Source organism: Rhagoletis pomonella, unplaced genomic scaffold (genome assembly GCF_013731165.1).
Source record: "Rhagoletis pomonella isolate Grant_MI unplaced genomic scaffold, Rhpom_1.0 Rhpom_scaffold_00013, whole genome shotgun sequence".
Taxonomy (NCBI): Eukaryota; Metazoa; Arthropoda; class Insecta; order Diptera; family Tephritidae; genus Rhagoletis; species Rhagoletis pomonella.
The window spans coordinates 3,365,693-3,390,345 of NW_023458567.1; the positions used below are offsets into that span (position 1 = coordinate 3,365,693).

General features: G+C 37.4%; 1 long non-coding RNA gene across 1 annotated transcript in view; it reads right to left on the minus strand.

The window, feature by feature from the left end:
* LOC118748515 overlaps window positions 1-24,653 on the minus strand; it is a 55,956-nt gene that overhangs the window by 7,500 nt on the left and 23,803 nt on the right. The window contains exon 2 of the long non-coding RNA XR_004994062.1: window positions 2,257-2,295. This is a non-coding gene — a long non-coding RNA (uncharacterized LOC118748515). The remainder of the gene's footprint in view (window positions 1-2,256; window positions 2,296-24,653) is intronic.

The window sequence follows — 24,653 nt, forward strand, 5'->3', positions numbered from 1 at the left end:
AAAAAACACAGTCATTCAGAGCACTCTTTGGAGGGCAGACGGACGGCCATACCACCGAATAAGACAAGCGAAGGCCTCAGTATGAGGTAAAGGACGAGTTTTATCAGAAAAAGCCCGCCTCCGTTGTGGACGTTTAGGAAATGAGAAGGAATCATGATTTGTTTCAACAAACTAAGCGGTCATCTGGATTGATGAAATAGCCGCAGACAAGACCTTAGTAATAAATTCTATACTTTCGAGTTCCTATGAGGATTCTTTATTCTGAAGTTTAAGTTTTCAACGCATTTAACCAGAAGGTGGAAAAATGTAGACGCCCATACAGTATTTCGATCTCTCCCACGCATTATTAAGCATCAAGGTCTCCTCTCAACTAGGAAAATCAATTGAGCGGCCTCAAACAGACGGCAGGGAAATTTGGAAACCTTGAGAGTATCTCTTTCCCTACGAACTACACTTGTCGAATGAAGAAAACGAAGCTGATTGAGGCTTTCGACGACGAAATTGTTTGCCTAAAGAGAGCAATAAACATCTAAACTCGTGATGCGGAGCTCCGGTTAACGTTTTATGCTGCAAATGTTAATTTGAAGATGACAAACTTGTTCGAAAATCGGATTTTTTTTAGGAGCGCCATTTGTTGAGGTAGTCTGATGGTAAGGTTGGGTTGGGTCAGCTCTTTCAGAGCAGTCTGCTTAAATGACAGCATTACTTTTGGAGTGGGTGAGGAGTTTAGAAAACTAATACGGCTATGCAGAGTGACGCTGAGCACAACCTTCAGCTCCGTCCAAATTGGGAAGGTCCTCTCCGCGCCGTTTGAGACCAAACGGGGTTTTAGACAAGGCCATTCAGTCTCGTGCGACTTTTTAAATCTGATGTTGGAGCTGCAATTCTGAATCGTAGCGCCACCATATATAGCAAAAGAACGATGCTGCTGGCGTATGCAGATGAAATCGATATCGTAGGTCTGAAACAAAGGGACGTAACCGCAGCATTTTCCAGTTTAGAAAAGGAAGTTAAAGAGCTTGGTCTAGCGGTGAACGAGGGCAAGACAAAGTACCTCCTTGCAACATATAAAGAGTCCACGCCTTTCGAGACACACGTCACTGTTGGCAGATATAACTTTGAAGTATTGACGGACTTTGTCACCTAGGATCCCGCATAAACACCACCAACGACGTCAGCCTCAAGCGAAGAATAACTCTTGCCAACAGGTGCTACTTTGGGCTTGGTAGGCAATTGAAAAGCAGAGCCCTCTCTCGACGAAGCAAAATCACGCTCTACAAATATTTCATGATGCCCGTTCTTTTATATAGCGCAGGAACTTGGACGATGTCGAACAAAGATGAGAAGGCTTTGGGGGCTTTCAAGAGAACTATTCTACGCAAGATATACCCTATTTTTGTGGATGACGGGTATCGGAGAAGATGGAATGACGAACTGTATGAGCTTTTTAACAACATGGACATAGTTAAGCGCATGAAAATACAGCGATTACGCTGTCTTGGACATGTTATACGCATGGATGACGGCGTTCCGGTGAAAAGGTCCTTCGACTCCGTACCCATGGGTGGACAATGAAAGCAAGGGCGCCCACGAACGCATTGGAAGGGCCATGTGCAGAAGGACCTGTCTGCGCTCGGGATAACCAACTGGCGTAAATTCGCACAGGAGATAAGCAATTGGAGAAGCTTTTTGGTCTCGGCTCAAACCGACAAACGGTTTTAGAGTCAAATAAGAATAAAAGGAAGAGGAGTTTAGAAGTATCTGAAGCCATCGGGGCAATCGCAACCTTCTTAATCAACTAAACCTTTAACTGAGTAAGCTAGCGGAGTGCTTGAGATGAGCAGATATAATAGAGCGGTCGTTGGAGTGCTCCAGAGAAAAGTTGATGGATTTTTGGAATTTAGATAACCTAAGTATTCAACGGTTACTGAAGATACTCGAAGGTACGAAAAGGCGCCAATGAATTAATGGCTGAGCAGAAGCTCAAGGAGTTAGATATCATACCTAAAGTTGAAGCAGCAAAGTCCTCTTCTAAAAGGCTTATTTTTGTTGGATTTCTTATGACTGCAAACAAATGTTATCTTCTATACAGCTAAATAATAAACACAAAATGGTTACAAGGTTAATAGAAAAGGGTACAAAGATAAAGCATTTTGCGGCTTTAAGTCTAAATTCTATTTCCTTGAAGTTCCAATGGCCTCAAAATTTTGTCTGTATTTACTGAAGTATTAAAATTTTTTAAGATCACTCACTTACCCTTTAAAAAAGCAGCATTTTAATGGCTTTACATAGAATCTGCAATAAAGAAATAATAAAAATTTTATTTACTTAATGTCTCCACCTAGCATAAAACTCATTGAAATACGTACATAGCTAACTAAGTGCAATGCTTTTTCTACGGCTAGCCTTGTGCTACACTAAGGCATAAACAAGTTTTTTTTTGTTTGCGAGTACATTAAACCGTAATAAAATGTTTATGAACTTTCCATATGCGTACATTTTCGTGACAGATAATCACTTATTAAGCAAGAGCGCGAGCAAACCAAAAACAACAACAAAAAACGTAGATAAACAAGATTAGGCAAAAAAAAAACGCACAGTGATAGCGAAAGTTTCCATTTTCAAGCTCGAGCGGGCGCTAATGACAGATGCCAAAAAATGTTAATAGAAACCTGTATGAAAAAGAAGTAGCTTTGACGAAAAAAAGTAAAAGTAAACTTGCTGACATTAGTGGCGAAGTAGCGACATTATCTGCAACACAGACCAACAGCTGCAACAAATTGGCGAATTGGCGGCAAACGGCGACAATCGCCACAGTAAACCACTTTCATTTGTGCGCTTTAGTGACGGCTTGGTATAATCAGCTCAGCCTGATTAGGCCGAAAATGGCTGGTTGGTGATTTATGAAATTAGACGATGGACGACAGATAGTGTGAGGTAAAAGGAAAAGTTTTAAGTGGTGGTGAAAAATAATAATAAAAGGATATTTTCACGAACGAAAACCTGAATAAAATATGCATACATACATACAACGCTTCGCCTTATCCTAAATAGATACAGCCAGGCAATTGTTTTGAGAAGATGATTTGGCTACGAAAGGTTAAAAAGAACCGATGTATTTTGGAACGAATTTCCGATGCCCCTGTTAATTTTGCCTCCTTGGAGAAAACCCGTTTCGGCATCTCCAGTGTAATTTTACGTTTCAATCAAAAATAATTTACTAAGAACCCTTTAATTCGAAAATATTTTTCTATATAATTATCGATATATTTATCGTTAACATTACCGACGCATTAACTAACGCTATGCTTTTCGCCAGAATCATCGAAATATTGATCGATAATCACGAACACAGCGATGGACACCGATCTGGGTATAAATAATCCATGGAATCACATTGTTCCTGAGACTAAACGTTTATGGGTCGCTTGAGGACGTGCTGACCTAAATTCAAAACCTTCAGGTAAAGAAAGGCTATGACGATCGGTTTTTTACCTGATAATTTTGATAAGATGTTTGAGAAAGGGAAATCTCCTTATATGTATAAGGGAGTTTTTTAATCAAGAAGAACACATAAAAAGCCTGGAACTTCTACGAACTAAAACTGCTTGTCCGTTCGCAGTACCATATACCTCCCCGGTACTTCTGTTAGTTACTTCGTCGGGAGGCGGATATGAGCACTAACCTCTATCGTACGTTACTGTCTTAGCGCTGTTCGGCGTAAGCTGCACCAGCTTGTCACCACCCATATGACTAATTTAACCCACCTTCCTCTCCCACCCCTTCTGTATACGGGTATATCTGTATATCTGAAGATCAAATAAGAAGAAAGAAGGGCAAGAAGTTGTAAAAAGCTGCATTCTTATATAAGTATGAACGCTTTCTAGAAGACTGCCAGGCCGAATTTGGTTGGGATATTTGCATAGTTTGAGCAAAACAGTCAAGTGGTAAATAGCAGAGGATCGAAATTTTTTGCTTGTCTCCTCTTCTTAAAACTTTAACGATGCTTTCATTTGCCGAATCTAAACAACAGCAACTCTTCCGCCAACCTCTAGCTGACTTCTGCTGAAATTCCACACAATCTGCGCACGCACGCCTTTTGGCTCATTGACCTCCAAGCCTCTGCGCCACTTCAGCTTCACTTTAGCCGCGATTCAGCCGCACTTTAAAGCCTTCAACTTCAAAGTGCATTAAAAAGATGTAAACTCTTTCGAGAGTACCCTAAGCATGCGAGCGATTTATCACCAAACGGTCGGTGTACGCAGCGGCCGAAAATGGCCAGTAAAATTTTCAAGTTCAACAACAAAGCACACGCAAGAGCCTAAAGTATTATGCCATGGCTGTATAAACATTAACAACAATAATAGTAAATAGAAGCGGCGACAGCTGCGCACAATTACGCACTTGAACAGCGCAGAACAGCGAATACGCGAAAGAGGCGAGCGAAGCAATCAAGGTAAAAAAAAAAAAAAAAAAATAATAATAAACGAAACACCAAATACCTTGCAACAGCCGAGAGCCGCAGAGCTGTGAGCCTCACAACCAAAGTCAAAGACGCCATAAAGCGCACTTGAGCAGCGCCTAAGTCAAGGTTAGACACGGTTCAATTACCTCTGCAGCAACTCCTCTACGCAGACAGCAATTTGAGGGACGGGCGCGTTGGCTAATGATGATGATGATGAGGAATGCTCTGTTGGTGAGTAGAATCATGATGACGCTGCTCTGGGAAGGCGCTAGCGGACATCGCCACGTTGAAGGCAGTTAGACGGTGGCAGTCAGCTGGTCAGCCATGCGTAGTCGCCGCTTTTGCTTTTGATTTTTTTCTGCGTCGCTTTGATTTCTGCTAAAAGCAAAAGGGGGGACAGTAATCTCAACCCGGCGCCATTTAAGCGCACGAAGTTGATGACTGGAGAAAAGCAGCGAAAATTAAACAGAAATGGAAAAATGTCGCTTGAGCGTTTGACAGCAAAAAATGTAAGCCGACGTGCCTTGGCGCGCAGGCGTCTCAAATCAAATAATATCCAATTAAAAAAAAATAAAATTGCTGGCCAATTGTTGACAATTGAAATGCAAAGCGCCACTTGCGCTCGAAAAAAATATATAAATGTCAAGTGCGCGGCGCGAGTAATATCAAAAGGCAGCACTGTCTGCGTTGGCCACACGCCGGTTGGAAAGCAGCACCGCGTCATGGCACTAGAAGGTCGGCATGATTTTTATATGCCAAAAAATGCGAGACAAAATAATCAAATGTTGGACAACGCAGCACGCAAGTCTAAGCAAGAATAGCGTGATACTTGTCCTTAGACCAAAACTGGTCCCTATTATGGAGAAAAGTTTTTATGTAGGTTGAAATCTTACCGTTTCGTGAGGCTTGTTAGTTTAATTGAACTCTGATCTGCAATGTAGTATATCATTGGCGCAAAAATATTGCAACCAAGCTAACTTAATGCCAGATAGTTTCGCAGAAAGTTCTTTACTATGTTCGTTGGACATATTTCACGTCGTAACCTACTTGTTTCTGCGTTGTTGACTGTAAGTGACCAAAGGAGACCACATCCCAGGCGTAAGTCACTTGCTCAAGTTCTGTCTCAACCGTTTTCCTTGTGGACTCGACTGAGACATCTTATTGCCCATAGACGTACCACAGATGGACATCCCGCTATTGTAGCTATTTTAGGTGCTTTGACCATTTGGAAAACCTTTTGAGTCAGGCAACCTAGTTCTTGGTCGAGAGGAGTATTGATGGAAAGAGGTCTCAAGCTTACTTCCAGTGCTAACTTATTAGTTGATTAGATCTGGCCTGGATATGTTGCGAAGGCTCTTCCAATCGATTGATAGTGATTTCTATCTGGAAAGTGGGATAAAAGGGTCTAGTTAGCTTGAAATCAGCCGGCGGTTAGTGAGAACAAGCGGTAAATACTGCCGACCGTCTAACTTGGCATTACTGATTCACCTATATAGAGTTATAGTTGAACGATAACTAAGAATTAAACCATAGAGAGAGGTCAGGGATTCATCAGACGATCGATTGAGGAAACATCGGTAAAAGATCTGATCTTCCATAGTTCAAATAGAGAACGGATCTCACTTGTAGTGATGCGGTCTCGAGCACTAAACAAACCAGAAAAATGGAAATATCCACTACCTTAGATCGTGTTTTGCCATTCAAGAGCTCACACTGCTAAGACGGTTCTTAATCATATGAAAAGATATTAAGAAAACTTAGAAAATATGGCCGTGAGATAGACAGCTCAAATTCAGCTTAACTCAAATTGATCACCGAAAAGTTAAATATACATAGAAATCTGCTAATTACTTCCTTAGAACAATCAGCATAGTTACCTGCAAAGCGGAAATCAAAGAGTTTGACAGCGCTGTGTGCGTAGCTTCCGTTTAAACAACAAAAAGAAAAAACCCGTCAGTGATGCAAACATTTTATTATTTTCGATTAACTTTATTCTATTTTCACATGGGTACTGCAAGGGGAGCAATTCGATAGCGTCATTAGCCACCGGAGGCCGCCGTAAACACATTGACGCACACAGGAGCAGAAAACAGAATAAACAGCAGCAAGGTGAAACGCAAGATCGTCAATCATTTTCTGAAATACCCACTGTTGGTATACGGCGTAGATATCAACCGAGCTGACACATAAACTTCCCACGGCTGCGTTTGCCCTCTTCACCCCAGATTAATTACTTAATTACAATTTCCTTTTAAGAATCGCGCTTCGCAAACTAAATCTTCGCCGGATGTTCCTCTACCTGTTGGTCGCCATCCCAGCGCAATCGTTTTGCAATTTGTCATTAATTTTATAATTCGACAAAGAGGCCGGCCCAACTGGCCGACGCGACTAGTTGGCGAGCTAAATAAAGCGCTGTCAACTAGAGGCGGAGTAGTAGACGTTGTTGGGGTAGCAAGAAGGCGAGTTGGCGCTAGAAAGTTGCGCGTGAGATGCTATTGACCTCAGTGCTAAGCCGCTTGGAAGCGAGCTCAGTCCACATACATACATACATATGTACGAGAAGCAGAGATGGAGAGAAACAGCGGGTAGCTGGCAATGCCAAGATTAATAGCGCCAGCTGTTGCTTTCGCGCCGCATGTAGCTGGTTTAATTGTACCATAATTGCTGTAATACGCAACGATTTTGTAGCAAATTTGTAGCAGCAGCAATATTTTAGGATGCGAACAGGCAGACAAACATTTTTCAAATAAATGTGAGGCGTTCAATTTTGTGGCAGTTATACTGGAAAATTATTGCAGAGTTGTTTTTTCGGGGAACGCCAAGCATTTTGAAACTAAACCGTATCAGACATTTAATTATAAAAGAAAAATGACAGCGGTGCAGCAGTAGTGCCAACGACCACGCGCGACTAGTTGAATATTTCACGTTAGCTTTAACTGACAAAGAAAATTGCGAGGATTGACGGCACAGTAATCAACGTCTAATTGGCATTCGTGGTGCAATCGAGTTACATTTGAGGTGTGTTTGGCATTTCCAGTTTTTCAGCTCACAGCAGAGATAAAAGCAATAAAAAGAAAAAAAAAACCCGAGCTTCAATATTTATGGCGAGGATATCAGAAGCCAGCGTTGACAGCTGGGATAGCCACATATTCAGCTCTGAGCGCATTTTCACCGCTCGTATCAGTCAATGGACTGCTTTAAGCTGAGCTTAATTTGTATGTAGGCTGAATGTGGCAGCACAAGCAAGAAACAAAAACAAAATTTAATATCTAATCTCTGGTAAATACATTAGAAGCTGTGGCAGCGCGCAGCAACAAACTGGTTAGACTGGTGTTGGCGATCAAGAAAAGTTGAAATGTTAAATGTACGCCTAACATGAAAGGAAATGAGCGGCTATGAGTGGAAAAGAAGGCGAAATAAAATAAAGCGATTAAATGTTGTCGCTAAGGGTGTCAACGTTAGTGGAGAGGCTACATTTGTTGAAAAAAAATTTAAAAGGATTTTAAAAAACCCGAAAAAATTGCCTCCTTTAAAAAATTGAAATTTTAAAATTTAAAACACAAAAACGAAAATTAAAAAAAAGTAAAAATTCTTTTTCTTTAGTATATATTTGTGTATGTATGTAGGTTTTTTTTTTATAATTTTTTTAACCATTTTGAAATACTATTAATTTTTTTTGGAATTTTGTATGAATTTACAAAATTCGGCATAGCTCATTTTTGGGAAAACAAAAAAATTTCGACTAACTGCTTGTTGATTTTTTGTGAAAAAATTCTAACAAATTACTGTCAAAGTTTTTATTTTGATTTGTATGAGAATAAAGCTTTTGTAGACAATTTCTTATAGCCTCTTGCACAGTCTTTTCAGAAAAAAATATTTAAAAGGTAGATTTTTTAAAGTAATTTTTAAGCAAAAAACAAAACCGACTTCAATTCTCATATAAATATTTAAGATTATCGTTTCTTTCTTTATGATCCAATGATCGGATTTAAATTATAGAATTCGGTTAACGTAGTCCAAAGTTATGCGGTAACATACTTAAAAAAAAAAAAATATTCCAACGAATTGATCAACATTCTTGTTCTCGTGTGGACGGTAATGGCATAAAGAATTCACCAGTAAAATAGATATATGTACTCAAGTAAATTGACTTGGGCGTGCTGATGAAAAGATCTACGTATGTATTGTCATGGAACCCTCGAGTTTAAAACAAAATCAAGGGCGTAGGCAGACACAATGAAATAGCCAAATGCTGAAAGATCTGGTGGAAATGAAAAACTAAAAGAGGCAATGGCCAGTTTTTTTTATCATAACACGAACCGACAAAGGTGCAAGAGCCAAATAGAAAGGATAGTTCAACTTTGAAGTATGGGCCAACTGAAACAAAATATCCTACCTACTAGCTGAAGAAAGCTCGGATTATCGAGATACTGGGAAACAGCCCGAATATATATATATAATTTCATCAGCTTATCGTCCACAAGCCATTGATCCAAACGATATTTTCTCCTTAATTTAATAGTCTATTTTTCCTACAGGGTATTCTCAGCTAATTTCAAAGTTGCATTGCATCGCTGCTTGTCGTAAATATTTTCCAACTTTTTTTCGCTACATTCATTTGGCTTTTGCTCGCTTTATTGCACCAAAGCGAGGCGTGTTGTGTTGGCTGGCCGCTTTTAATCTTGAACTTGCTCCATTACCAGTCAGCAAGCCAGCCAGCTACATACACACATAGTACGTGGCGCATGCGTAAGACCACTCACTCGCCAATTCGTTGCTTGGTTAGCAGCGCTAAATTGCCCGAAAAAAAGCAAAGCAGCCATGGCATGAGCGTTGTTGAGGTGCGTTGAGAGCAAGCACGAACTGACAGTTCGCCGCCGCTAAAAATGTGGCCAGCGCGTGACCACAAATTACCGCTATTCGTATAACAAATAAATGATTAATGACAACACATATCAAATTCATTGCAAATTTGTTGTGAGCTTGGGTTTGTGTTGCATTTTACGCGGTTTAATTATTGTTTATTGTGCAAAAATGTAGTTGAAAACAAATTTGTGCTACATATTTGAAATTAAAATGTTTGCAAAAAAAAAAAAAAATAGAAAATAAATAAAATATTAATCAGCTTAAAGTTGCTGTGCGGAAAAATGCAATTTAATTTTGCTGTCACTGGAAAATCATTTTTTTAGCCTTTTTCGCTGCGCGCTGCTAGCTGTTAATTAACTTTCTTCCGCTCAAAATACACCACTTCCACATGTCGCACGCACATAGGCGAGCATATTCGCAGTGTTAATTTGCAACAGTTAATTTTTCTTGCATTCCACATACACGCGAACACACACACGCACACACAAAATTCCATTTATTTACTCAATTAGTGCCTCAGCAAGCGAGCAATCGAATTGTGAATGCAGTTTAATTTACATCTGCATCATATGAGTTCCGTTATGCGTCAGCAACAACGAAAAAAAACGCCCACATACTCATACAGCCACATACCAAATGAAGTAAGTTGCAAGCCATGACAATTGCCAGAGTATAAAAAATAAATAAAAGAATTAAAAGGAAAAATAAAAATAAAAATTATTAAAAATGTAACTGTAAATGCTCTTGTGGTTGTTGTTGTTCATCGTCACCACAAAACGACACAACTCAATTAACACCAAAAACGGATAGACGCGCGAATGATGAAGAGTTGAGTGTGTGTCGGACGGCGGTGACGACTTCAACGAGCCAATTCAATTGGTGGCACATTTTTATGCACACATACATATGTACATATATATGTACACATTCACCAGCTCATTCAATACATACATATATGGCATACGAAATGGCATGCAACAAATTGACAGTCACTTTTGAATGCAAACAACAACAACAACAATAGCAATAACTATGGCGTGAAGCAATCAAGTGAATGACGAGCATGAAGTGCAGTTTGTTGACTTTTAAACACAACAGCAACAACAACAACAAAAATTTATGAAAATAAATTTACATTGCAATCGAATGAGAAATGGCTCGGAGTCAATAAATATGCGAAATATGCTTTGAATTCTGGGTAAAACAACATAACTCATAACGGCAAGTTTAGCGCTTGTATGCATAAACCCCAATGTCTACAAAAAATAAAAAATTATATTTTAAAGATTTTTTTCCAGATAGATAGGCCTAAAGCCGTTTAGCAGCTCGAAACCTCAACAGGCGAAAACTTTCAAGTCAATTTGTGCTGTTTTATTGATATTTCAGTGTTAAGTAGTTTTTTAAGAAAGAAGTGGCTGCGGAAATTAAGCGAAAGAATTGACAGTAAAAATTCTAACGAAATCTGTGGTTAACTTTTATTTTTTATTTTATTTTTTTTATAACCAAATAAGCTGCCAATGGAGCGTTAAAAACTGCAAGGTGTGAAATTATCTGCAAAGAAATCAATTAGTGAAAACAAATTCGGCTCTTTTTATTGAGTTCCAAGAAGTAATACGAAAAAGTTATTCCAAAAAAGCGGTCATGCGTCAACTGAAGGAGTTGCGAAAGTATGTACGTATGTAATTCAAGCGTAGTAGTAAAAAATAAGAGGTTTCAATTACACTGAAACAAGCGAACTGAAATGTTTGAATAAAATGAGAAATTGATCCCTAATGAGTTAATAAGCTGGGTAGAAATTTCTCGGCATAAGTAATTTGGATTTGAACTACGCTTTTATTTTTTTGCCAGCGAACTACTTACATTTTGGTCGTCATTGCTCAGGCAAATGAATTACCTAATATTGCGCTTAGAAATGTGCAGCATTAGATACTCGAGTACCTATCGCTGTGTGAAATTCTCAATGACATATGAAATAAATTCTTTAAGATCGAAGATACTTTCAATGTCAGCAAAAGACAAAGACGACTGAAGATCTCTAATATTACGAAATACACTCTCGGACTGAAAATGCTCTCCTTTTTGATAGAGCCGGGCAATGGCAGCGAAGATGTGGGATGGGTTCCTCTTCATCCTCATCCATGCGGTGGAAACTCCAGCCACTATGCGAATGTCCTGCCACCTTAGATTAAGTAGACACTTGGTCCAATGTGTTTTGGCAATGTGACAGGTCGGTTCGATTCGCCATATTTCATTGGCAGCTTCTAAGAATTTTTCATTCAGAAGAAATTTACACGTTTGAATAGAGATGCCGGGAGTATCCGTTACATCTATATCAGGCCTTGCAGTTTCGTGAATCATATGCCTAACTGTTCCGAATAAACCGCACCACCAACTATTTTGTCGACTTTAGATCCGTTTAGTAAACATGGATAGAATCTATTTTCCTGACTGGGTCCATTGACCATACCTCCCTCGAGGGGAGCAGGGTCGTGAAGCTGGTCTTGGAAGTGCGGGTGGTTGGGATGTAGTCTGTTGTAGGAAATTACCAGTGATATGTAGATGCGTCCATTTCTTTATCGCGTTAAGCCTAATGGCGGTATTACATGCCATTTTTCTTGCATATACTCAGATCCGTCGGGAGAAATGTTAGTAGCATGTTGATGCTTTGGTGGCTGTTGTCTTCATGGCTCCTGTTATCAGTTGAGAAAACCTTGTCAATGCTGAGAAGGCAACGTAAGAAGATGACGGAGATGAATAATAATAATAATAATAATAGATTGGCGCTTACACATATGCTAGGGTTGGCCAAGCTTCTCCTCCAACTTGTGGCGTGCGCCTTGATATTGTCACACAAAGCGGAGGGCCCTACAGTTTTACGCCGACTCCGAACGGCGATTGTATTTTTATGAGAAGCTGTTTTTCATGGCAGAAATACACTCGGAGGTTTGCCATTGGCTGCCGAGGAATGAATACTACAGTAAAAAAAGCTTTAAACGAGTTTAACCCTTTCTTTCATGACTGACAGACTGTTTGTGCCAAAGTGTTCATAGACGTTGCTTCTAAGTCATCTTTAAGTGCGGCAATTGGCGCCCCTTAGGTTCGACTTCATTTCACTCATTCGCTTCATGGTTTTGGGGCCTTCGGTTACTCTTCATTTGTCGTATCACACTACTCAGTGGCTCACTAATTATAGGCTTTAAGCATCAGTTAGATGAACGTTAGAACCTCTCCGCTTTCCGCAATTCAATGAGCCGCTCATGTCAGGCGCTCATACGACAAAGCTTATCTCGATTATTATGGTTGCGCACAGCACCTTACTCTTGCAGATGTGGATGTTGACGGCCTTTCGTAGGTCGATCGTACGTCGCGCCTTGGCAGACAGCTTCTACAAAACTCGATGCTAGTTTTGGTCAGTTGGCAGCAGGATTCTGGGTCTTCTTCGAGTCTCACTCAGCTTGCGTCTACTCGAATATTTGTTACAATACCACGGTTACATAGAAGAATGCCCCAACCATTTAATCTTTAGACGGTGATTTCGCTGGTATCAGCCTTGAATATTTTTACTACATCTACGATCTCTGGGCAGAAAACTTGCTCTCGTTTTGACGGTACGCCAACTTCGTATCTAACTTCTCGTCCATGGCCTTAGGAGGACTCATTTAGAGCTCACGGGCAAGCTCCAAAAAGTACAGAAGCTCTTATGCGCACTTTGCTGGGAAAGTCTGAGTAATCTCTGAAAGCTTTTTCTTACAGACTCGGATAGCTATTTAAGTGTTTGGGCACACTTCTTTTACTATTTCCAGCCTTTTCGTGAGTTAATTTAATTCATTCGTTTTTTTTTGCTCGTCGCAAGTTATGACCACAAATTGTCCTACGTTACGGACCCAGTGGTCTACTTTAAATGCTGACCGCAAGCTATTGGCAAAAAAAATAATTTTTTATACTTTTGCGCAAAAATTTAATGAAGCGCAATTATTCAGTAATTTATTGCCGCACAAAATGTCAACTACGAAATGTCTACATTGAGATGCTTTCTATATCTTCCCAAAGCAGCAATTCAAACGCTTGCGTAACTTTCACACAGATTTCAAATGACTGGAGGACTTGCGCAAATTTTTCAGTTTAATTTCATTATTATTTTATTTAATACTTTTATTGCCGACATTATGAAAAGTTTCAGGCTTTTCAAAATATTTCATTAAATTAGTAGCGCTGTCACCACTTTTGCTTCGATTATGTCACGGTAAATTTGAAGGTGTCAAAATGCTTTCAGGGCTCTTGCGCGTGCGTAAACAATGCGCCAAGCGGAAAGTAAACGCAGGCTAGGCAAAAGAAATTAACAGCGAATAATAAGCGTTAAATGTGGAATTGAATATAAAATGAGCGCGAAATTGCAAATCATTTGCGTTGCATTATAAAACTCATAGGCAACAAAAAAAAAACGCTTTGTCACTGCTTAGACGCTTTTTGTGCCACAAATGAGTAACAATTTAGCGCGCATGCGCAACATCGACGAAACCTTGAATGAGAGTGCGCCGAAGCGCATGTGTTTCCGCGCTTGACAATGTTAATTGCATGAAATTAAAGGAAAAACGCTGACTTCAGTGTAACTACAGTCAAAGCGTTTAAGCGTCGAGAGGAAGAGTGTAAAGTAATTGAAGCTAATTGCATGAAGCAATTTTTTACGCACATTCGACGTAGTTTTATGTCATTGTTGTGACAAAATGCAAGTAACACTTTGATGTGGTGACTATTGACACCGACAAAACCGCAACGCCTAAGGTGATGTAGACGCGTTGACAGCGCGTTGCCCTTCCGCTGACATCCACGCCTTCACTCCACCAAATAGAGTTGTTAGGCAGGCACTGAATTTAGTATGCAGCGACGTTGATTCGCTGATAGCCATTGAAAGGTAGGTACGAGTGTGGTGGTGGCACGCTTGATTTGCTGATTTCGCTTGCTTTGACTTTGCTTGTTTTTGAGCGCAGCTCTTACAAAGGCATGGCACTTTGATTCGCCATATCGCACGCAAACAAAGAATTGCCTCAATGTTGCATGCAATGATGAGGCAATCTCGCTTCAAATGCTTTCCATTATGTGGGCAACCACTTTGTCCCACAATTTTGTTCGAAAATTGCTGTTAACATAATGACACTGAGAATGGTTTAAACTTTAAATACATGCGAGTGTGTGTGCCACGCGTAAACACATATGTAACTGAGCGCAGGCGCGACAGTATCAGCAGATTTAAAGAGGGATTTTCTTATGATTTCCGAATGATTATGCATTTTCTTTGAACGCGTTGTGTATAAGGTAAGATGCCCTACTCCAGTTGACCGCAACTGAGGATACTTGCGATATATTTAGTACGATTAAAAAAATAAAAGACATGTCCCAGTTGAGAATTGGAAGAGTAGTGCGAAGTAGACGAAGGAAATATTAAACAAAACCATAAGCTGTGTTATACATTTAGGAACAATCTTTACACAAAGAGCAAAGTTCTCGACTATCGTCGATTGAAATTGCCTGTCTGTGGCGTTAAAAAGCCGAAAAGGTGAATACCGAAAAAAAAATTTCTCTCAGGCGCAAATTGGGTAATCGAAAGTGTTAAAAAAAAAAAATAAAAAACTATAAAAAGAGGTGTAAGTATGCTAATATTCAATAAAGAAAAAGTTGTATGAAACTTTAATAAGAGAAAAAATTAAATAGGGTTGCCGCCTACTTAACTAAACTCTCTCTAAGGGAATTGTTTATGGAGCTAAAATAAATAATTATTGGTGAAAATGAAAATAGATTGAAAAAATATGAAATATGAAAATATACATATATCCGAATATAACACGAAAGCTGTTGGAGAGCCTTTTAAATCAAGCATATGTTCGTTAAGGGTTGCCAACTATTTTGGTAACCACAATTAGATTATGAAAACATCGTGGATCAAGGATTGTCGCCTACCTAAATAATTAAAATTAATGAAATATTTAATTTTTGTGCAGTTTAAGAAATAGAAGAGAAAAATGCATACATATGTATACATATAGATACATCAAAAGTAAGATATTATCTAGCACTTATTCAAAAGCTGAAAGATTTGCCACTGAAAAAAATGAAAAATCAGTACCTTTTTTAATGAACTTGAATGAGTGTGTCATTATTTTCAGAAGAAATCAAAACAAAGTTATGTAACTTCTAAAATAGCACCTTGCAAACGAAAAATGTATAAAATGAAAAAAAAAACAAATATAGAAATCATAACAAAAACCCTTCTTAACGCCACTTTCGCCCAGAAATGATGAACAGAAATTGAATAAGTCAGCAGAAAGCAAACGAAAAATTTGTAAAAAGCATGATGTTGACGAAATCATGAAAAAATTCGAATTTATGCTCTTAATACAATGTTTAGAAAGCAGTTGGGCGAAAATATTTTGCAAATACATATGTACATACAAAGTAGTCATGACATTTTTTGCTTTGAGCTATGGAAAAATATGTACTGAAATTCAGCTCAAACAAACATAAAATAGATCATTGCTGCTGAATGAGATGAGTGATGAGACAAGTACATAAATGTAGCATAAACACTAGTGTCCGACCGAAGGTTCGGCCTATTCGGCTGATTTTTTGTCTTCGGCTTCGGCGAAACAATTAGGCTATTCCCAGGGTGTTGTGTTTGTCCCGAAGTTACATTATTTTATGACAGTTGTTAAAATTTTGTTGTTGTTTAGCATCTCTACATAACACTTTTGAAAATTTAAGAACTCTATATATTTAAAAAATACACAAAAAGTGGTACAATTGCTATTAGCTGTGATTTGTAGGAACAAGGGCGCTATTTGGAAGTTCTTCAACAGAAAAAAGTCAACTGCGGTTTGCAATGTGTGCCAGAGGGAGGGAAGTGAAGCGTCAAAAAACAAACAAGCTTGAAAAAGCATTTTAGCGGGTGTGGAAAATGTATGTCGGTAAGGTGTTCCTTTTATTTAAAAAATAATATAAACTAGTGAACCCACAATGCGTTAACAGCCGGTTTCACCAGCAATTTAAATAGAAAATAATTATTTATTTTCTGTCATTTTCTTATAAAATTCAACGAACTAAAATGATTTTCACTTAAATTGCTTTCTTGAAAATTGACTCTAAGACGCCCAAAGAGAATTTTAAAAACTTAAATAATATTCCAAATGTTAGTCAGAGTCATAAGAGATCCGAGTTTCAGCCGTTTCTGAGTGACGATAAGTCTCGCATAGTGCAGGTTTTTAATTTCATCAAACTTCGAACACTCAATACGGGTAAAGAGAGTTCTTGATTAAAAAAAAAAAATAAAACTTTATCACACATCTACAGGCTAAGGGTCTTTAATTTGAACTCTCATTTTTGAAATTCCTTTTTATATTAGTTAACTGAATTAGACCTTTTAAACAGGTGGTAGCCCTCTTCAAAAGTATTTTCAAGCTTAATCCTTGATAACTCGCCTTCGTCGGACATTGCGATACATATTTGATTTAACATATGAATTAAGTAGGATTTGACTTTTCAAACATGTGGCAACCCCGCTAAATACGGTTCAGAAATAAAAAATTGTCAAACCCAATTCGTTTGATACTCAATTTTAATAATTCATTTAACTTATTAAATAATTTGAATTTAACTTTTTAAATAGGTGGTAACCCTCCTCCCACACCTCAAAAATATTCTTTGCGTTCAAACTAAAGATATCTTATTACTCCTTCGTTTTTATATTTCATATTACTCGTGAATAAGTGAACTAAATTCGACATTTTAAGCGGATGGCAACCCTGTTCAAAATACTACTACTTTCTGAAAACCCTTTCGCTTTGCACTCTTATCGTGGTAATTTTTTAAAAGGTAGCAACTCTTTTCAAAAAGTACTTAAAACCTTATTGCACATCTGCAGCCCAAGCCTTTTAATTTGACACCTCACTTTGTTACGAAAACAAAAATCACATACTTATTATTTTTGAAACGTGTTCGGTGTTCGTTCGGCCGAATATTGAATAGTGCCTAATATTAGGCTTCCTCTTCGGTTTCGGCCAAAATTCCAGCTTCGGTCGGACACTAATAAACACACACACATACATACATACACAGCAATGCGAGCAACTGCTAAAATGAACAAAAGTATCAACAACTCTACTGTGGTTGTTGCGGAAAGGTACACCGCAGCTGTAAGTACCACACCTTTTGTATGTGCAGTCCGCAGCGTATGCATGTACATACATATGTATATGTATGTATTGTTTGTATGTTTTCTGCTTACACTTGTGTTTGTGTCACATTACGTGACTTTATTATCTAATCTCACATATTACGCTGTTAGTACTCAGCTGCCTGTCTGTCTGTCCGTCTGTTTGCCTGCAATGATGTGACATTTGTGGCTAACAACAACAGCTGTTGCTCCTTTTGTTGCTTTTGTTGATGATGCTGCTGCTGTTGCAGTTGCTACCTAATGTTGGTTGCTGGCTGCCTCTGATGGACGCTGACGTATTACGGTACTCAACATGATAGCGCAAAATTGTTTATACTTTTTACTCCACTTTTTCCACCATCCATCTCATTTTGTTTATTTAATGATATTTTGTTTTCCTCTAAGCTACGGTTGCTGTCGGCGCTGATGCGCTTGCTGCTGTTAGAAGCAGAAGGGAAAGTGTGTGTGTGTGTGTGTTGGACGAAAAAAGGGAAAATATACATATTTGCATACATAACTGTTGCAAAAAGTTGGAGTGGGACTTATAATTACTTGTTTTTATTGTTGTTGCAAAATAAAAGTGAAAGATATTGCGAAATTATTTGCGAATAATAACCTCACTATTTATGAGTGCTTAATTAAGTAATTATTTTGCATGAAAATAAAAAACTAATAATAATAATAGCAAAATTATGATGCAGAAAGTGAAAATTGCGGGCAAGAAAAAAGTTTGCTTAGCAAATTCAAATGTTATTTAGTGACTTGAAATGTATTTTAGTGGCGCCAATAAGCTTAGCTAGTTAAGAAAGGAAAAACTAAATAATAAACATGGAAAATAATTCAACAAAAATGTGATATCGAAAATTAGAAACAAAATAAATTCCATGGCAGTTGGCAAGTCATTTACCTAGGTCAACACAACAATTATCTATAGGCATTCAAAATAATACATTTGCAGGGTGCACTTTTCTCCAAAGAATCTCGTATAATTTATTTTGAGTTAGCAACCCTGTCCAAAATAAATTTTCTAACATAAAATGATTCTAAAACACTTCGTTTGAAACCCGCTCAGTTATATTTTGCATACAAAAATTATTTAATAACCTTCAACTTTTCATGGGGCAACCCTATTCTTATCCTTATTATATCTGTTTCATTAAGATGAACTAAAATGGCAATCGTTCTCATATATGTATGTATATATTTTAACAAGAGGTGGCAACCCCATTGTCTTGACTAGTGCGAATATTTCTCAAATTTTCATAATATCATCATTACTGCAATATTTTTTAATGAAGGTACTAGAATATGTTGTGAGTTGGCAACTCTATAAACCTTTTTTCAAAGGCATAACTCAATTAGACATTTGATAATGTTTTGATTTCTTTGCGAGTTGGCAATCCAATCTATAAATATATCTACTAATAAATGCTCAAATACCTTTAGGCATCTTTGAATTATTTTCGTTATACGGGTTACAGCTGGCAACCCTATTCAAAAGTTTGCCATAACTGGAGTTTTCTTTAAAAAATTGCTTTCAGCTGCATTTCTGGGATGGGAATATTGCAATGTTTATTTAACTTAGAAATTTAGTTACTCATGCTTTTTTGCATTTTGTCATCCCTATAAAAAATATTTCTAAGTAAATTAAACAATTAAAATTTGTTTCGTATCAAATTTCAAGTATTTATTTTAACTGGACATATTAGACAATTCGAGACCCCAAAAATTGACTAAATACCTCATTAAGAACGAAAGTGTGCCCAAAAATATGCCATGAGGGATTTGTATTGCATTTTTTTAATAAGGAATAGAATACTAAAATCCGTAAAGGAAAATTTTTTGTTTCTAAATGCTTCTAAATAAAAATTGCGGGTGCCTAAACATATGCTACAGGAGAAAGGAAGAGATCCTGGTAATGTGATGTTGCATATTCCTGGGCAACCTGCTTTTCATTTGCACCCAATCACTGGCAGAAGTATTTTGCATTGATTTTTTTGCGATATTAAAGATGTTTTTATGGTTTTTTTTTACAAATAGGTACATACATATGTGTATAGCTCATTCCACAAGAAAAAACCACGCAAATCAAAATTTCTCCTAACAAACAAATCGTGGTACAACTCAATAGCAGTACTGAAACAAAATTTCAAGCATTGCAGAAAATTAAGTAAAATTCAGCAAATTTTCAAAAAAATTTAAAATTGTTTAATCAGAATTGCTAGTTTGAATTTGCAAAAAAATTACGCTGATTTTTGATTCTTTTTTTTGCTGATGACGTTGCGAATTTTCTTCCATAGAAAAAATTTGTTTAGCGACTTCAAACTTGCGGGCTATGAAACTGCAAGCTTTATATTTTTGTAAAAACTCTGATTAAAAATGTTATAATTTTAATGCAATTTTGACTTTTATGGTTTTAGTTGTGGAATGTATATAATTGTAACAAATTTATTAAAAAAAAAAAATTTGATTGACAATGCAAAATACTACTGTCAGCGACCGTAGAGTATATTGATAAAAAATAATTTAGCTTTAGTAGAATTTTACCGCAGGAGTTTGGAGTTTGATGGCGATCGTTTTTTTTTTAATTCGAAATGAATTTTATCAAAATTATAGTTGTAGAAGAAGCAGGACTTGTACTTACTATTTTAAAATGTATAAAACTTTTATATGAAGACAAAAATCAGCAAAACTTACCTGAAAAGAGAAAGAAGATTTATTTTTTTGATATGTGCTCAAATAATTTAAAAATAAAATTTCTAGATAAAAGAAAAATAATAGTAAAGATTTTTGAAAAATGTATACAATGGGTTGAACAGTTTCTGTTTTATTTAACGCCAAGATTTTAATATCTTTCAATGAAAATTTTACCGTAATTCGATTGTCAGGAGTTCGATTACATTTAATTTTTCGTCTTGTCAAATTTATAGCCTAGTTTTACTTAAGCAAAATTTATACTTTTTACGACTTCGAAAGAAATTTTATAAAATTTTGCCAATAAAATTCTCTTGTTCTTGGGTGGTATTACCGCTAATGTTGGAAAAGTCTATTTCTTGATTAAAAATTTGATTTCCCAAAGGTTATTAATACGCAGAAGCATGAAAAGTCGATTGTCGAGAATCACTGCAATATGAAAAGCACTGAAAATGCAGTCAAATACAAATCATACAAACGTACGTATATTGTTCAAGTGTGTGTAATCTATGTAAACACACATTTGTGAATACAAACAACCACATGCGTGACATTGTACGCTTCACCGACTAAGTTTGCCCGATCAGCCTATACACCACCACAATCCCTCAGCGCCCTTCCATATCGATTTCCATGCGATTGAATGTCAAAAATTATTATAAATAGTTAGTTAGAGTAGTGATTACTGCTGTTGCTGCTGCTGCTGCTGCCGCTGCTGCTGCTGATATGCTTTATCAATATTATTTTTGTTTTTGCTATTTACGCTATGCTAACAGTGTTGTTATGCCTCGTGGCGTTTCTAATTGTTGTTGCTGAGAATGCATACGATGCAACGCACCACTGCTGATGTGTATCTATCTGTCAATTTATCTGTTCACAGTCATTAACATTAGCATTCAACTGTGTAATCGGTCATGAGAAATCAGGGTCAATTACTGAAATTAAATTGAAAATTGTAAAGTGATGGCAATGCAGAATGAAAAGTGGGCGGGAGGAGGAGGGGGGCGAAGAATGAGTGATTGACAAACAAATGCATACACATGTATTATGTATGTATGTATGTATGATGTATGTATTGGTATGTGTGTTCCGCTTGATGGGCGCGCAGCATGAAGGGTGACGCATGCAACGGATTGACAAAGCGAATAGTAAGCAAACATTTAAGATGCAGTGAAATGGAAATGTTATGCTAAATTAATTATCTCTGTTAAAGAGCATGATATTGGAGAGCAATTTATTATTTTGCTAAGTAAATAACTAATTTAGTGGGTGAATTAATTTAGAGATTAGATTGGCAGTCGCAGAAAAACATTTGTTTGTGAGACTGTTAGGGGTTATGGTAAAGGTAGATTAAGGTAATGGTAAAGGTGACGGTGAAGACAATGGTAATGGTAATCGTAATGCTAAAGGAGTTGCTAATAATCAAGGCAATAGTAATGGTAACGGTAAAGGTAATGTTAATAATTATGATAATGGTAAAAGCCTGGTAAAAGTAATGGCAATTGCAATCGTAATGACAATGGTAATGGTGATTGCACTGATTTTGGCAATTATAATGGTAACTGTAAAGGTAATAGTTATTGATGATAATGGTAAAGGCAATGGTGATGGTTGTGGTAATTGCAGTGGTAATGGTAATGGAAACTGTAACAACAATGGTCATGGTAATGGTACAAGTAATGGTAATAGTAAAGGTAATGGTAATGGTAAAAGTAATGGTAATGGTGATGATAATGGTAATGGAAACTGTAACAATAATGGTCATGCTAATGGTACTAGTAATGGCAATAGTAAAAGTAATGGTAATGGTAAAAGTAATGGTAATGGTGATGATAATGGTAACGGAAACTGTAACAATAATGCCATGGTAATGGTACAAGTAATGGTAATAGTAAAAGTAATGGTAATGGTAAAAGTAATGGTATTGGTGATGATAATGGTAATGATTATTGTAAGTGCAGTGGTAATGGTAATGGTAAAGACAATGGTGATGGTTATGATAGCTGCATTGGTAAAGGTAATGGTAATGGTAGTGAGTATGCACTTGATTTTTTGAACAGATAAATATATCCACTTCCCATCAGCCGCCCAAAAAACTAACTGCCACTCTAATGCGCTGCATGCAACATGTTGCCGCCGTGGCCGCCGCCAATGACACATGTTGCATTGCTCATGCCACTCATGCCCACATTACATTGCATTACAACACCAAATACAGCCGCAAAATTGAGCAGCTGTCTGCAATGAATTTAAATTGAATTGCCAATGCACGACTGCAGCAGCAGATTGCCACTTATTCGGCGTCAGTGCGTTTGTCGATGCGTTGTTATGCGTGTGGTTGTTGATGGCAGTCGCAGCTGCTGCTCTGGCTGCTACGTCATTTCACAGTAAGTCATCTCATGTAAGTGCATATGTGCATATGTGTATGTATATGTATGCGAAGTATGCATTTGTTGGCAGACCATTAATCCTTTTTTTCGGCACCAATGGCAGGCATATCAACAACTCAATTTAAATGTAGACATGTAGACGAGCGTGGGAGCGCATGCGTACATATGCTTGCGTGTCAATACAAACAAACAAACATTTCTATGCATGTGTGCGTGAATGATTTCGCGCACGCTTGCACAATTTTATTAAATTCATTCAAATTAACTGGCAATTTGGGTCAACTTGAGTGCTAAATGTGGCTGTTCAAGCGGAATTGTTGGTCGGCGTTGGTGTGGAGCTAGCTGCCTGTGATGTGGAAGAATACGCTTTGGGATGAGTTACTTTACAAGCGACTAAAGCCATGAAAAGCCCACTGAATTTACAATATTTATTTACTTACGCTTATACATACATATGTATCTATGTGTGCGAGTATGAGTGCGCTTAACTTTCATTTGCCTGCTACGCGGCTGGGTGTATGCATGTATGTAGCTCACAAGCCACTCAGCTCTTAACAATTGCCACGTCAATGGCATTATTGGCCATTTTCACAAGTCTCTTAATTCACTTAAACTACAGCTTTACACTTAACAATGCGAATTTCTTTATTATTTTGTACTATCACACGCATCCACATATACATAACTATGCTTCATTGCATAATCCTTTGCAGCCTTTTTAATGAAATGTATTTTTGATGAGATTATACATACTTTTGGCTTTTAGTGTATGGCCTTGGCAAAGCTGGCCAACATAGCCTGGTGGAAGCAGGCCAGGGAGAAGAGGGTGAATATGCAGAGACTCAAACCAAGGTAAGTAGCAATTCACACTAAAAGTACTGATAAATATAATGGTAATGGTATTGTCAAAGCCGGCGGTAATGGAAATGATAATGGTAATCGTAATAATAAAAGTAACGGTAACAGTAACGGTACTTGTGATTGTAGATAATCGAGTTGGTAATGGAAATTGTAATGGAAATGGTAACGGTAATGGTAATTGTAATGGTAGTTAATGGCAATGGTAATGCTAATGGTAACAGTAACTGTAATGGTAAATAATTTTAATAGTAATGGTAATAGTAATTGTCGTGGTAATGATAATCTTAATGGTAAATCTAAGGTGATTATGATTATTCTGGTAGTCTAACTTACAATGGTTATTGTAATGTTTAATGTAATTGTAAACATCTTGGTAATGCAAAGGTAAATCGTAATGGTAATAGGAATGACAACGGTACTGGTAATTGTAATGATATTGATAATGGTAAGATTGATGCAATTATAATTAACATAAGTAACGGTAACGGTACTTCATATGAAGGTAATGGTAACAATAGAGGCAATGATAATAGTAAAGAGATTGTTAAGAGTAATGGTAAAAGTAATTGTAATTATTCTGGCAATCTGGTTTTAAATAGTATTGGTAATGATTATACAGATTTATGGTAATAGTGAAAATAGTAATGGTAATTGTAATTAAAATCCTAATCGTAATACGAATCGCATTTGGTATTGGAATAACATGCAAGTGCTTCATTTGGGCTTTATATCGCGATGCTATAAATTTCCAAAGCTAATTTTATTTTCATTCATTTTCCAGTCGTCTGCATGCAACACTTGCATTGTGAATATTTGCATTTAACTTGCCACTTGCATGCAATTTGCGGTTGAAACTAGTTTATTTTTAAAATTGTGTTTTATTTTAATTGCCCTTTTTATCTATATAATTACGTATGTATAGTCGCCTGCACGCATGCCAAATACCGCTTACACACCCGCACATACCGACATATTAAATGCTTTGAAAACATGTAATGACTTTCACTGGAGCTGCTCAAAAGGCAATTAATGCCAGCCGCACGCTTGTTGCATGTACATACATACGCTGCACTGCACTGCCACTGCCACTAATCCATACAAGCAGGCATTTGTTTTTCCTCTACGCTCTTCTTGCTTTTGCTTTTATTACAGCCAACCACACCCACCCAACCAC